The sequence below is a fragment of the Arvicola amphibius genome, chromosome 4 (genome assembly GCF_903992535.2).
Source record: "Arvicola amphibius chromosome 4, mArvAmp1.2, whole genome shotgun sequence".
Classification (NCBI taxonomy): domain Eukaryota; kingdom Metazoa; phylum Chordata; class Mammalia; order Rodentia; family Cricetidae; genus Arvicola; species Arvicola amphibius.
Window position 1 is genome coordinate 2687048 of NC_052050.1, and position 15380 is coordinate 2702427.

At 52.9% G+C, this 15380-nt stretch overlaps 1 protein-coding gene across 3 annotated transcripts in view; it reads left to right on the forward strand.

The window, feature by feature from the left end:
- Tbc1d16 (TBC1 domain family member 16) overlaps window positions 1-15380 on the forward strand; it is a 65921-nt gene that overhangs the window by 7759 nt on the left and 42782 nt on the right. The window contains exon 1 of one of the 3 annotated variants that reach the window (XM_038326634.1): window positions 10583-10667. The exons of the other annotated variants lie outside the window; for them this stretch is intronic. The gene's annotated coding sequence lies outside the window, so the exon portion shown is untranslated. Of the gene's footprint in view, window positions 1-10582; window positions 10668-15380 lie in introns of those variants that run through there. 3 annotated transcript variants of the gene reach the window in all.

A 15380-nucleotide genomic window follows, 5' to 3' on the forward strand; every position in this document is an offset into this window, starting at 1 on the left:
GTGCGAGCGTGTGGCTAGCTCGTGTGAGCATGTGGCTAGCTCGTGAGAGTGTGTGGCTAGCTCGTGTGAGCATGTGGCTAGCTCGTGAGAGTGTGTGGCTAGCTCGTGTGAGCATGTGGCTAGCTCGTGAGAGCGTGTGGCTAGCTCGTGTGAGCATGTGGCTAGCTCGTGAGAGCGTGTGGCTAGCTCGTGTGAGCATGTGGCTAGCTCGTGAGAGTGTGTGGCTAGCTCGTGTGAGCATGTGGCTAGCTCGTGAGAGTGTGTGGCTAGCTCGTGTGAGCATGTGGCTAGCTCGTGAGAGTGTGTGGCTAGCTCGTGTGAGCATGTGGCTAGCTCGTGAGAGCGTGTGGCTAGCTCGTGTGAGCATGTGGCTAGCTCGTGAGAGTGTGTGGCTAGCTCGTGTGAGCATGTGGCTAGCTCGTGAGAGTGTGTGGCTAGCTCGTGTGAGCATGTGGCTAGCTCGTGAGAGTGTGTGGCTAGCTCGTGTGAGCATGTGGCTAGCTCGTGAGAGTGTGTGGCTAGCTCGTGTGAGCATGTGGCTAGCTCGTGAGAGTGTGTGGCTAGCTCGTGTGAGCATGTGGCTAGCTCGTGAGAGTGTGTGGCTAGCTCGTGTGAGCTGGCCTTACAGTGGGGATAGAGATTAACCACAGACACTCAGCTTGTCTTGTCCTGTTCCAAATGCCCTGTATGGAAAGTGTCCTAAGGAATAACCCAAGTTTCAGAAAGAAGAAAGCACACACAGGTGTCTAAGGGAATAAGGAAAGGACCCGCATACCCGCCAGAGAGAAGGAACAAATAGCCGGGCCTTAGTTTCTGGCTAGGACTATTAGCTGACCCTACTAGTGAGTGCCCCTGACTGTCGGCCTTCCCACGGGGTCTCTGACACTCCCTCCCTTCTCCAAGGCCTGCAGCATGAGGAAAAAGAAACAACCACCTTGGGAAGACCTGTGATGCTGCCGTGTGGAAATTCCTAACAACTCAAACATGGGGTGGGACGGGGTGATGATCAGTCAGTCACAAACATGGGGGCCCAAGCTCAGCCGTGCCACCATATAAAGAGCCATGTGAGGGCATGTGCCTATGATCCCAGCACTCACAAGGCAGAGACAGGAGGATTCCTGGGATCAGTGGCCAACCAGAGACCCTGTCTAAAACCAAATCAGAGGCGGGTGGTGGTTGTGCACACATTTAATCCCAGCACTCAGGAGGTAGAGGCAAGAGAATCTCTGTGACTTGAGGCCCCCGGAAGCCTGTCTCAGGCTCAGAGGGGTAGAGTGTTGGTAAACAAACAGCTTGGGCAGGGGAGCTGTGGTGCGGTCCCTCTGCCTCCCACCCTTCTCTCTGATGCTTCTGGGCATTTCCAGCCCAAACGGTCTCCCCGTCCTGTGGTCTGGCTCCTTCCAACTGGGGTACTTGCTCTCTCCTGCTGAAGCCCCAGCTACCTGCAGGCACAAGACACTTTGTCCCTGGATGGGGCATATAGGAGGGATTTATTTATTTGTTTTTAGGAGGCTTTATAAATTGCTTCCTGCATAGGCAATTTATTGGTAGGATAGTTGCATGTTGGTGCACCTATGTAGAGTACACATGCGTGTTTATGTGGAGGGGAGAGGCCTCAGATTTTTAATAGTTTTGCATCTTTTTAGATGTATTTTTTTCATGTGAGTGCTCCGACTTTATGTAGACCTGCAGGCCAGAAGAGGGCATCAGATCTCTATAGATGGTGTGAGCCACCATGTGGTTGCTGGGAACTGAACTCGGGTCCCCTGGAAGAGCAGCCAGTGCTCTTAACCGCTGAGCCATCTCTCCAGCCCACCACCTCTCACTGAACTGGAAACTATCTCATTTAGCCAGACTGACCAGCAAGCCGCAGGATCCTCCTGCCCTGCCCTTCTCAGGGCTGAGATTCAGGTTCCCAGCTTCTTAAATGGGCGCTGGTCATCAAACTCAGGTTCTCAGCTCCTCATTTCCTTTTGTTTTGTTTTTCTGAGTTCATTTGTCCTGGCTGGCCAGGATGCATAGAGGATATGACCTTGAGCCTCTGCTCCTCTCATCTCTCCTTCACGTGCTGGGACTATGGGGCTTTATCATCACACTTGGCTTATCTGTAGGATCTTGACGGTGTGTGTGTGTGTGTGTGTGTGTGTGTGTGTGTGTGTGTGTGTGTGTGTGTTTGCTGTGGGCATGTAGGTGCCCTTGGAGACCAGAAGAGGGTGTAAGAGTTACAGGTGGTTATGAACTGCCTGATGTGGGTGCTGGAAACCAAACTTGGTCCTTTGGAAGAGGAGTAAGTGCCCTTCATGGCTGAGCCCCCTCTCTAGCTCCTGTCTGTAGGACCTTGAACACCCCGCGTATCCCCTTGTTGCTGCAAGGATGAGGATTGGGATTGGCCTTCGAGGCACCTGCCCTAACATCATGCAACCCAGTGGTCTCCAACAGGAACTTTTCATTTTACTAATGTTTATCGGATTTAAATCCTAAGGGTCACATGTGTGACTAGACACAGGTCTAGACAGGACAGCCCTGTGGTATGGGGGCAGGCGTAGGCCCTGGAGTTGGATTTGCCCTCCCACCACAGATAGGGACCACGAGATTCCCTGTTGGGAAAAAAAGCAAAAAAAAAAAAAAAAAAAAAAAGCATCCTGAACAAGCAATAAGCGATCCCTCCATGAAGTGGCTGCTTTCACAGAGAGCGAGGGACAAGTTTTCAGGACGCCATGTGCAGAGCCTGGAGCAGCTGTTGCAGTGGACATCGGCGCAGGTGTCACGCTGACTCGGGGCACTCGGGGTCAGCCCACCTGGAAGGCTGAACAGTGTGGAATAAACCATGTCAGTGGCTGAATTGTTAATGGCATTACCGCGCGTGGTTGGCGTGGTGGCCTCGGCCTCGGCTTCTCCCACATGTGTAGAATACAGAGGTGAAAATCCCTGAGAGAGAGCCAGGTATCTAGGAAGTTTCTAGAATTAGTAAGCCTAGAAGTGTAAGGTACCCGGGTGCTGCCACAAAGGTTCCTGACCACCACTCCACCCTGCTCCAGGTGGCAGGGGTGTGATATGCCCCCTGGTTGCTCGCTGGCTGGCCAGTTGATCCCTTTCTGGGTGACCATCTTGCACAGGGAGGCATGCCCAAGGACAAGCGAGCATCCCCTCAAGGTGATTAAGGGAGGAGAGAGGAACACTGAGAGAGGAACACTGCAGGACCGGCTTTGGCAAGCCCTCTCTGCCTCTTCCTGTTCCTCTGCTCCCCCTCAGAAGCTGCCCAGCCCATGACAGTGTTCCGAGAACACCAAGAGGGGAATGAAGGGTCAGGCAAGAAGAGAGGTTCGGAGGCAGGAGACTGGTGAGCAATGTCACAGGGAGGACCAGGGAGGGATCGGATTGGGTCAGGTGCTGGAGGCTGGTCCACGGGTGCTGCCCCCTGCTGGTGTCAGGGAGGCGGGGCCCTACAGAGACAAGGGAAGGCAGCAGCCTGGGCTCTTGAGAGACACCTGGAAGGACGGATCTTTCTGATCTGCTGTGGGCCTTTCCAGGTGTTTGAGGTCCCTGCACCCTGCCTTTCAGGAAATCCTGGGAAGACCCATACACTCCTTCAGCAGCCTGGCGCAGGAGGCTGCTGCTTCTGGGAGCTGTTGTTTGGGCTTGTTTGCGCTTCTGCAGCCCGGAGCTGAGATTTATTTCTTTAAAACATCCTCTCGTTCGACACTCCGCAATCTGTTCTGTGCGCCGAAAGACTCATCTCGCCGTATGTTTCTGTGGCACTTGGCAGGCTCCTTGCGGAGGCTATCCCTCCCCAACCCGCCTCCAGTCCTGGTGGCTTTCCCCACCTTCACCTCCTGCCTGGAGGGTGGCACTTCAGGGGGTCCCCCAGGAGTGGCATGGAGAATAAATAGCAGCAGATCCGAGTGTCATGGACCCTTGGGGACGGCTAGAAACAGCTGGGGGCGGGGCCTCACTGCCGGGCCAGGAAACGGGGATGCCCACGCTACAAGCAGGGCCCTGGTTGCTAGCTGCCCCTCAGCTTCCTGCTCATTAGCAGATATTGGCTGCCACCCACTCCAGGAACTCGGAGGCTTTGCCAAGGAATCTGGCCTGGGTCTCAACAGTGCCCAGCCCTTCCATGTGCCACTGTGCACATGTGTTTGGCTTACACACGACAATGGGAGGAGCTGTGGATTGGGGTCCAGGGGATCCAGCAGGGCTGCAGCCTGGTGCATTCTGTGGCCAGATACCCAGGTGTAAACTGTGCTTCACCCGCCCACAACACCCAGTGTGACTTCAGCAAGGTTCTCACCTTCTAGCCCTCAATCTCTCCCTGTGGACTGGGGCCTTGGTGAGGGTGTGTGGTACCTGCAGAGCCCTGGACAGTACTCACCGTTGCCATGGTGATCAGGCTTACAGGTAGCAGCTTGATATGCCCAACAGAGTCATCTGTTCTGCCTTTGGCATGACAAAAAGCCACATGCCAGCCCCTTTAGGACTAGAGAGAGACAATCCTTTCACAGTCTGAGGTACAGAGGTCTAAGGTCAAGGTTCCTGCTCAGGCGGAGCCTGTCTGTCTCCTTCCTGGGGCCCCAGCCTCTGCCTTCATCTTCACCTGACCTTGCCCTGTGTGTGCGCACTCTGTTCTGATAATGGTGCTAGATTAGAGCCTCCCCAGCCAGTGCACCCCGATCCGAGCCTGACTGTACCTGCCAGACACTGCCACCTTGTAGGACTCCCCAGGGAGGTGGACAGGGATTCAACCTCTCCTATGCTCTGTGGGCATCGATGCCAATGGCTGGGAGAAAGCTGGAGATCTTTTTCTTGTCCAGTTTTGGAGAAGGTCACCCTACAGGGTGTGGGGTCACTGGCCAGGACACTAACTCTGACCTTGAAAAGGGAAAGGCGCTGAGGAGGTGGTTCAGAAGGTAAAGGTGCTAGCCAGGCAACCCTGACAACCCACAGAAAAAGCCAGATATAGGGGTGTACGTCTGTAATGCCAGAACTCCCACAGGGCCAGGAAAGCCGAGACAGGAAGGGCTGCCTGGAAACTCACAGGCTGGCCAGCCTGGATTACATGGGGTGGGGCAAGAGAAGACCCTGAGTGTACCCGCCCCCCAGTTGAGGACTGACTCCTGGCAGCTGTCCTCTGACCTCCACGTGCATGCCATGGTGAGTGTTTATGTATGGGTGTACGCCTGTGCGCGCACACACACACGTGCACAGTTAAAAAAAAATTAAACTGGCTCTTGTTCACCTGCCTTTTGCACTCCGTCCCCAGGCTCCACCTCCGAGGCTAGCCAAGTGGATCTTATTCTGAGTTCCCAGAGGTGACTGGAGCCTGAGAAAGGCTTACTAATTTGCTTTGAAAATAACAGCATGGGGGCTGGACGTGTGGCTTAGTGGTTAATCCCAGAACCCACGTTTTAATTCACAGCCGTCTGAAGCTCCAGTTCCAGGGGATCCAGTGTCCTCTTCTGGCCTCCGTGGGCACCAGGCATACTCGAGGTGCACAGGCATACAGACAGATAGAATAAAACTCGCAAACGTAAAAGAAAAATAATTTTTTAAGTGACAAAGTGCCAGGCATAGTGGCTCACACCTAGAATCCCAGCACCAGGGAGACAGAGGCAAGAGACCTGCCGTAAGTTTGAGACCGGTTGGTGGAATCTTGTTTCAGAGAATGGCAGAGAAGAGGACATGTGCCTATTTCAGAAGTTGGGGGATCGATGCTAGGGAGGGCTCACTGTTGTCGTGTGGGTTTGTTTTCCTCCTGGCCCCCAAAGCGGGAAGTGGCTGGAAGTGGAGCTTGCTATCCCAGGGACGGGAGGATGGGCCAGAGAGTTGGCCTTTGTGCATTCAGCACCAGATGGGCACTGCTGCTGTTTCTGAATGCCACCTTGTGTGGGGAAAGCTCCACCTGAGACATACAGAGGTGCCCCCTCAGAGCTGCCTCACAGACGCCATGATGTGAGGTCTGTGTGATCTTTGTAAGTCATGAAATATTATTTTGACTTTTCTTTTTCAACATTTGAAATGTTTGGACTTAAGCCAAGTGCGGTGCATGAGTTTAATCCCAGTACTCAAAAGGCAGAAACAGGTGGCTCTCTGAGTTTAAGGTTAGCCTGGTCTACATAGTGAGTTCCAAGATAGCAGTAGCAATAGTGAGTTCCTGCCTCAAAACAAATTAAATTAAACAAAGCTAAACCCCAGAATATTTGGATTGGAGATATTTTTATGAAACTCTGGGTTTAATCTCTAATGCTTTATAATCTGAATGTAGAGGGACATTCCTGTAATCCCAGCACTTGGAGTAGGAGGGTCAGATGTTCAAGGTCATCCTTGGATACATACCAAGTTAGAGGCCAGCCTGGGCTACGTAAAACCTTGTCACACACAAAAAGCAAGCAGAAAGTATGTGTAAGAGTGGGGGAGAAAGTCCATTAATTTATTTAAAAAATGTGTTTTAGAATCAGGCATGGTGGCACCTGCAATCCCAGCACTTGAGGGGCTAAAGGAGGAGAGTCTTGAAGTAGAGGCCAGATGGGCCACAGGCTGAGTCTCGTCTCAAACAAAAGGAAAGTCAGAACCAGTGGGATGGCTCAGCACGCAAAGGTTCCCGCTGCCAAAACCGATGACCCATGTTTGATCTCCAGGACTTACATAGTGAAGGCCTGGCTCCTGCAAGTTGTCCTCTGACCTCCGAATGTGTGCACACACACAATAAATGAAAGGAAGGAAGGGAGATGGATTGCCTGGTTCCTGGGCTGCACAGGCAGGCAGCAGACCGGACTTTGCCCAGGCTGGAGCTTGCTGATCCCTGGTCTAGACCAAGAACTGCCAAGCAGAAACATAACTGTGAGCTTTGTCACATCCCAGATGGTGGCATCCTGGTATACCCTCACTTGGACTCTATTCAGTAAAGGGGTCTGGGCTGGTCTGTGGGTGTCCGCCGGCTACAGGCACAATCTCTGTAAATCCTCTGTATGTGTGTGTGTGTGTGTGTGTGTGTGTGTGTGTGAGAGAGAGAGAGAGAGAGAGAGAGAGACTTTGTATATTTATATATGAGTGTGTATGTGTGTGTGTGTGAGAGAGAGAGAGAGTGTGTGGAGGGGAGGCTGTGTATACGTGTGTATGAGTGTGTAGGGGGTGACACTGTATGACTGTGTGTGAGACTCGGTGTGACTGTGTGTGTAAGTGTATGCCATGTATGGCCTCATGTCCCCACCAGGTCAAGATGCAGAACGCAGCGCACCGTCAAGACATCTCTGGAATTTTCTCAACTCCTTGCCTCTGTTCTTGACAACCGCTTCCTCTCCCATCTCTGCAAGGATCCATAAGCACCGTCCGAGTTGAGATGTGTGCAAGACATCCCATTTTGTTGCCAGTGTGTCTCACAGTGTGGGTGTGACAACCATTGTGTGACCATGCCCGCTGAAGGACATTGGTGGATTGTTTCCAGCTTGGGGCTCTTACAAACAAAACTTGAATGAGTGTTCATATACGGGTTTTGTCCGAATGTTCTCATTCTGCACGATCACTTCCCAGGAATGGCTCTGTACAGCGGTGAGGGGGTTGCGTCTGTTTCAGTTTTATAAGAAACTGCAAACTGTTTTCTGTCATGACTGTGTTATATATATTTCCTCCAGCCACCCACGACAGATCCAGTTCTATTATTTGTTATTTTTGACAATTTTTGTACATATTAGGGTATATTTTTTAATTCTTTCTTTTCAAAAGGTTTATTTTTTATTTTAATTGTGTGTGTGCACATGCACGTGTGTTCTTGCACGTGTGAGTGCAATGCCTGTAGAGGCCAGAGGCGTCAGGTGCTGCAGAGCTGGAATAAGAGATAGTTGTGAACTGCCTGACAAGCACCAGAACAGAACCCGGGTCCTTTGGAAGAATGGCGTGCATCCTTAACTGCCAGGCCGTGTCTCCAGCTCTTAGGTGGCGCATTTGGATCGTATTCACCCAATTAGCTTCTCCTATCCTCTCCCCGACTCTTTTTCCCTCTCAACCCTCCACCCCCATTCTACTTAAATGACTTTTTGTGACCCACTGAGTTTAATTAGAGCTGCTTGCATGAGGTTATTTATTGGAGCATGGGTTCCACTGGTAGCTACAACATTAAAGATAATCTCTCCCCGTCCATCCCTGAGCAACCGTTTACTACCCTGGACTCCTCGGGGGAGGGGGGTCCCCATGAGACCCTCCTCTGTTCGCGATGGAATGTTGACAGGACCCACCTTGTGCTGGTCTCCCCACCCTCTGGCTCTTAGATCCCTCTGACGACCCCTCGTCTGTGATGTTCCTGGCGGCTCAGGGGAGGTGATGCAGGTGTCCTGTTGAAGTCTGAACACTCAGGATGCAGTTTTCGGAATCCCCACCATCTCTCTGTGTTGGCCAGGCTGGTCTTAAACTCCGGGATTCGAGCAACCCTGCTTCGTCCCCTTGAGTAGCCGTTGGGGCCACAGCACGGACCAGGATGCCTGGCTTTGCTTGTTTATTGGAGGTCATCTGGAGAGATGAGTGGCATTGCACTAACAAGCCTACAGTCTCCTCCCACGGGTGACCGGGTGCTTTGAATCTTTGTGATGCTCGCCTGCCGTCTGTATATCACTTTCTCAAACTGCTGCTCTGTATCAGAGTGCCTACATTGTTTTACCCTCTGTTGAATTTCAATCAGTTTTAAAGTGTGTCTTAGAGACTGGGCTCTGTTGGATAGACGTGGCGGCTTTGTCAGTGCTTCCTTCTGTGACTCACGCCATTGGCGTCTGGTCTCGAATCCCTAGATCCCTGGTCTGGCTGGGGACTGGGAGGCCGTTCAGACATTTCCCTGCTTTGTGGTTCTGTGTCTGTGCCCATGTGAGTTAATCGGGGTATAAGGTGTAAGGCTGGTGCTCGGGCTCTACAGGAACCCCCCCGGTCACATGTTGGAAAGACCCCTCTCTGCCCACAGAGTCCTCTCTACGTCTTTCTCTAATGTCAGTGGGGATGCTTGCAAGGGTCGTTGCTTTTTTTTTTTTTTTTAAAGATCCTAATTATAAGCCGGGCAGTGGTGGCTCACGCCTTTAATCCCAGCACTTGGGAGGCAGAGGCAGGAGGATTTCTTGAGTTCAAGACCAGCCTGGTCTACAAGAGCTAGTTCCAGGACAGGCTCCAAAGCTACAGAGAAACCCTGTCTCGAAAACAAAAATCATAATTACATCATTTCTCTCTTCCCTTCCCTCCCTCCAAAACTCCCCAAGTTGCCCCTTCAAATTCACAACCTTTTTTTCTTTACTTGTTATGTATGTGTGTTCCTGAATATATAATACAACATGCTAAGTCTGTATAATGTTACTTACATGTATGTTTTCGGGGCTAACCATCTGGTATTGGATGATCAGTTGATGTGTCCTTCCTGGGAAAAGGCTGTCTCTCCTGCTCTCGGCATCCTTAGTTGCCTGTAGTCTTTGTGTAGGGCTGAAGCCCTATGGTCTTTCCCCTCCCATGGTAGCCTGCCGATTGGGATCATCCTTGTTGAGGTCAAAGTTAGCTAGCCATGTCAGTGAGACTTCATTACCGCAGCTTCTGATATTTCTAAGATCCACGGTCTCACGGCATATTGCTATGTCGTTGAAAGCAAAAAGAACCAGGTAAAATGAATCATTGAAACAACCCAGGTATTCAAATTATCAGTTCGGTATGGGGTCAATACAGTCACCCAGAGAAGCTTAATATTCTGACTTCTCACCATGTCCTGTGTGTCCTGTGTTCTCAGAATACAGTTCACCATAGGCTTGCTGCATCCCTGGCCTTAGGGGTGGCTCAAGACCCCCTCAGTGTCCGTGGTTGAGTGTGCTGTATTGTCCATGGCTCTGCTTGGGGCCTTTGTGATCCATGGCTTAGAGACCTGCTCTGTCTATGACTGGGCCCCTGGCCATCTGTGGCTCAGGGCACTGAATCATCTGTGGCTCTGCTCAGGGGACCTGCTCCGCCTGTGCCTTTGGGCCCTCTGGTTCAGTGTGGTTCTGTACTGCTGAGGTCCTGCCTCACCTCCCCTTATCTGTTCTCTGCTAGACTTTTTCTTCCTTTGTGCTTAATAGCCATATGGCTTCTAGAGGGCTACACCAGCTGTATTGCTCCTTCTAGAAGTTCTGCAGCCCGGACCCCTCCCAGCTCTGAGCTGAGATTCCAGAAGTCACCTGCAAATGTGTCACCCAGAGGAGCTGGGTTTCAGAGGTGTGGAGTGGAGTCACTGCACGGCCGGCTCAGTCTTGAACTCACACCCTTGTCAGCAAGAGCAGCAGATCTTAAACAGCTGGACTCCCTCAATTAAAACGGCCAGGTTAGGGAGGAAGTAAATGCTGAAGAGGCAGTGTCCCAAGAGATGGGTGCTCCCCCTCTCCCAGGCACCCAAGCCAGGGCTGGGAACTTGCCCTTCTCACCAACCGTGACAGCCTCCTGGGGTCCCTGACGTAACCCAACTGACTGGTTGCGCAGGCTCCTCTCTGGGGCCTGCTGCTGTGTGTGCAGGAGCTGCCCCTGGGAGCCGGCAGCTGCTGGTCTGTCTCTTGCATCAGCAGCTCTGATCATCAAGGCCAGCCCGAGGTCACAGGCACCCTTAGGCGATGACGTGGCAGCCCGTTGGGCATCCGGGAGTTCACACGGTGCCTCCGGGGACCCAGCCTGGCTGTCGTAAGGTAACCGATAGATGATGAAACCCTCAACAGGCTGGGGGCTTTTGTCCCGAGGTGCAGGCACCCTCCTCCGCCCTGGCTCTGTGTGCCTTCACTTTCCAGCTCGGCAAATGACACCTTCACATGGGCCTTCTCTTTCACCCGCTCCTGTCCCCCAGGGACCTGTGTCGTAGGCATACAGAACACGGGGTTCCTGCTGACCACCCGGTTTCCATAGAGAGTGACTCCTTGTTTCAGGGGGCCATGTAGGTAGTCTCCGGGCCACACTCAGCCCTACCTCACTCTTTGAACACTGTGTTCCCAGGCTTTGATCTTTCTTAGCTGCCCAGGGTAAAACAGATGGCCCCAATGGTGGACCCTGGGGCCAAACCCTGGGCCGTGTCTCTGCTTTGCCTGTCCATTGCACAATGGGGCTAGCACAAGTCAGCTCTTGGGAGGGGTTTTGGACCATCGTGAGAGGAGCATGCAGTCCTTGATGGAACTCTAGTTAGGCTTGTGTTTGTCCTAGCACTTCCCCACCCTTGAGTCCTAGGGGAAGAGAAACTGGGATTGTCCTCTGCGGCTGAACACCCCACTTCTGTTGCGTCTTCTTCAGTGGTTTTAGACACGGGTTTCCAACCCTTAAGAAAGCTGGTTTCTCCGGACAGCTCTAGGATGAGAAACTCATGCTGAGGGAAGGCTGGGGTATGGGACAGGAGACTGGGAGCCCCGTGGAAGAGGAGAGTGAGCTTGGGTGCTGTAGATCGCTGAAGGAAGCAGCCCTATGGGTTCAGGATGGGGCGAAGCCGGGACGTACAGAAGTCGGGGCCAAAATCCAACCCTGAAGCCGGCAGCTCGGGTAGATGGTGAAGGCGTTAGGATCTGCTACACTTCTTTAAAATTTAAACACAGCAAGGATTATTTTTGGTAGCTCAGTCTCTCTCTGAGCCGTGCTGGGGCAGGTGTCAAGTGACTGTCCCCTCCCCACGGGGCTTCAGGGCTTGAAGTTCCAAAGGCCACTGTTTCATTTGGGTCACAGACTCCCCTCTTGGGAGATGTGGAAAGACGGCCCTCAGCATCCCTTGCAGGTGAGGTGCCGTGACCAGCATGGCTCCCCATCCATTAGTCTCCCTGAGGGCGGTCGGTTCTGAGGGCTGCTGGGCCACCAGGGGAGGTCACAGCCTCCACCAGGGCCATCTGGGGCGAGATGCGGTGGGAGGAGCCTAGAGAAACATCTGTCAAGCTGGGCAGTGGCCATGGCTGAGGATGGACAGGGATGTAGGGCCCACGTGGCCCAGCACCTTGCAGAATGGTGGCCATCTCCTACCGCAGAGTGGGGCTTGAATACTACAGCCCTAGCCTTCGCCCTTTGCTGTGCCCCGTATGTGTGGGGAGCCATGGCAGCCACTCTCCCCAGAAATTCTATTGTGTGGAGTTGGCAGGTCAGGCTGGAGGGATCTCTGGGTGCCCAGCAGATGGCAGGCTTCTCCCAGAACAGTGGGGGCTGTGTCCACCTGACAGCCCTTCCACCCCCTCCCTCCTCCTGGATCCCGCATCCTTTCCCCTCCTGTGCTGTCCCTTCTTCTCGTTGGTTTTAAGGACTCCTCAAACGACACAGGCAGCAAATGAGATCCTGCCGAAAACAGTTGCCAGGGTAACTGGCTTAGTTTTGTTCAGTGGGGACCCACTTGGGCCCAGACCAGCCCCCTTACTGTGGCTGCCTTCTCCTTCCCTGTCACCTCTGCCTCTTCTTTGGTGGTGGAAAACGATCCCAACACACACTCCACATTGAGCTAGCCACAGCCCCTTTAGAGACCAGGCAGGTTCCAAACTGGCTTGGCCACTGGCACCAGCGCAAAGGTAACTGGCTGATGTCTCGCTTGGGATGGGTGGCCAGCTGGATTCAGCCTGGTTCCTATCCTGTCTACTCATCCTCTGTGGACACGTGATCCCCAAGGACAGGCCCACTGACCACAAGGGTGCCTTGTCTGGAGTTGGCTTAGTAGCCTTCCGCTTCCTGCCCGCCTAGTTTTTTGTGGTGATAGGGTCCCATGTCCCAGGAATTATAACTGAGGTTGACTTTGGGCTCTTCTTGGTTCTCCTGCCTCTGCGTTCGAAATGCTGAGACTTCAGGTGTGTGTCGTTAAGCCACCTGTCTTTGTGGTGCACACATGTGTGCAGGCCTGAAGTTGACCCTGGGTGTCTACCTCATAGACTGAGGCAGTTTTCTCACTTGAACCCAGGGCCAGGCTAGCGAGCTGGCTTGCTCTGGGGATCCTAACCTCCCCACTGTGTGCTGGTGTTAGAGTGAGCATGTGGGGGCCTAAGGATTTGTACTCTGGTCTTCAGGCTTGCTTAGCAACCTGTGTTTCCTGCTGAGCTATCACCTCGGCCTCCAGATAGCTTCTGACTGCTGTTATCATGTAGATGATTCATGGTCCATACAGTAGTGTTAGAAACAAAGAGAAGGGGCTGCCAAGATGGCCCAGCCTTTAAGAGCATTTGTTGCTCTTGCAGAGGACTTGAGTTAGGATCCCACTACCAATGAGGTGACTCAAAACCACCTGTTACTCCAGTTCTAGGTCACCCGATGCCTCCTCCTGACCTCTGTGGGTGTCAAGGACACACTCAGTTCACACACACATGCGCGCATACACACACACATACATGTAAGCAAAACACATGCAAATAAATCAGCTATATCTTTAAAAAGTAAAACAGAGAGGTGGGCTGGGCAGCAGACGTACGGTGACAGTGTCTAGCATGTTCAAGGCTCTGGGATCAGTCCCCAGCACCACAAAAAGCAAACACCCCCAAACTCAAAACAAAATAGAGATAAGGACAAGAGCCAGTGCGGTGGTGTGTGCCCGTAATCCCAGCACTCAGGAGGCAGCCTCCAGAGTGAGGAGGAATCACTCTTTAAAGGCCAGCCTGGGTTCATAATGAATCCCAGACCCGTTTCAAGTAAATAAAAAGGAAAAAAAGGAAATAAGGGTGGAAAGAGGGAGGAAAAGGAAGAAGGAATGGGGAGGGATCTAGGAGAGGGAAAGAATAAAGGAGGTGAAGAAAAATTATATTTAAAAGGTCGAGACTGTTGCTCAGCTGGCCCTGTACATCCGTGTTCACAGCAGCATGGGTCGCAAGAAAGAGAGGTAGGAGATCAGGTGACCACACAGAGGTGTACGTGGATCCATGACCTGGAATATTAAGGCTGGGGATGGGGTTCGGTGGTAGAATTTGTCTGCTATGCCTGACAAGGCCTCGAGTTCCATGTACATGCGCATGCTCACATGGCGCAATGCTCACATGCACACACGTGCACACACACACACACACGCACTCATTATCCAGTCTTGTAGAGGGAGATGATTCTGACATCAGCCCAGCATGGGAGGACCTTGAAGGGGCTGCACTAGGTAGCTCGCTCCTGCAAGATCCCATCAAAGTCAGGGCAGACATGATGCCGGTGGCGTGGTCCAGAGAGCAGGGAATCATTTAACCGGGATGCAGTGGAGTTTGGGAAGGGAGACTCCTCTGAACAGGGATGGCGGTGACAGTTGGGCAGCAGTGTGGATGTGCTTAGCGGTTAAGGTGTTAGATCTGAGGTCCCAGCAGGGGGGTGGCCAAGCTTGCTGGGCAGTGGGAGTAATCGACCCGCATCCGTCCGGTACTTTTTCCCAGTCCCCTGAGACCGCCCTTCCCGTCAGTCCCTTCAGCCCACAAGGTCATTCTGGACCAATCTGGACCAACAATTGCTCTTGACCTTTCAGCATTGGGAAATCACACTGAAACGATCCTGGCTTCCAGCCAAGGTCAAATCTAGCTAGTGCTTGGCAGTATGCTCAGAAGGAGAAGCTGACAGGGGTGGCATCCAGCTTGACCCACTGCTATCACACTGTGCCCACTTCAGGGGGGGAGGGGCGTAGAGCCACGGGTGCAGCGTATTCTCTGGGGCCCCACTGAGAAGCTTCTAGAACCCTGAGAGGTTAGGGATGGTGCTTTCTCTGCTTCTGTGAACATAGATAAACAGACTCTCCCATCACCTTCTGAGAATTTGGAAACAGGATCCAGGTTTCTGGGTGTGGATGCTGGGCAGAAGGCCCGCACTGGGGGAGATGCTCGTGGGCCTGAGGCTGCAGTTCCCCAAAGCCTGACCTCTGCTCCTCAGACACCCGGCTGAGCTGTATTTCTAAGCCATTGCTTTGGGGATCCTGAATGAAATTATGGGGAGGGCCTGTGTAGGTATGTGGTTTTTAAGACCACGTGAATTCCCGTCTCCACCCTTTGCCCCCAGTAGTCTGACGAGGCTGAGAAGGGCCGATCTCAGCCCCCTTTAAAGCTCCGGAGTTCATTTATGTGTTGAAATGAAAGCTCTTGTGTCTTGGTTCCCCAGGCAGCAGCCGCACCAGCAGGCTCTGTGGGTATGTGAGCTGGGGCTGCTAGAGAGGCCAGATGAGTATGCAAAGCCCGCGGTGGTAACCAGCAAGGTTAGAGGCAGTGACTGATGCCACAGTCCGGGGCTGGTATCCAGCCATTTCCACCTTCTCGAAGTGATCCAGACACATTTGACCCGTCTCACGTGTGTCCAAAGACCAGGTGACAACGTGTGCACAGTGTGGTCCTTGTGTTTGCCGGGCACAGGCCCCCGATCACTGCACACCTCCCTGTAAGGCTCTTGAGGCTGCTGGGACAGCTCACAGCCTCCGTCTCAGTCCAATTGGGTCCTCAGGGTCATTA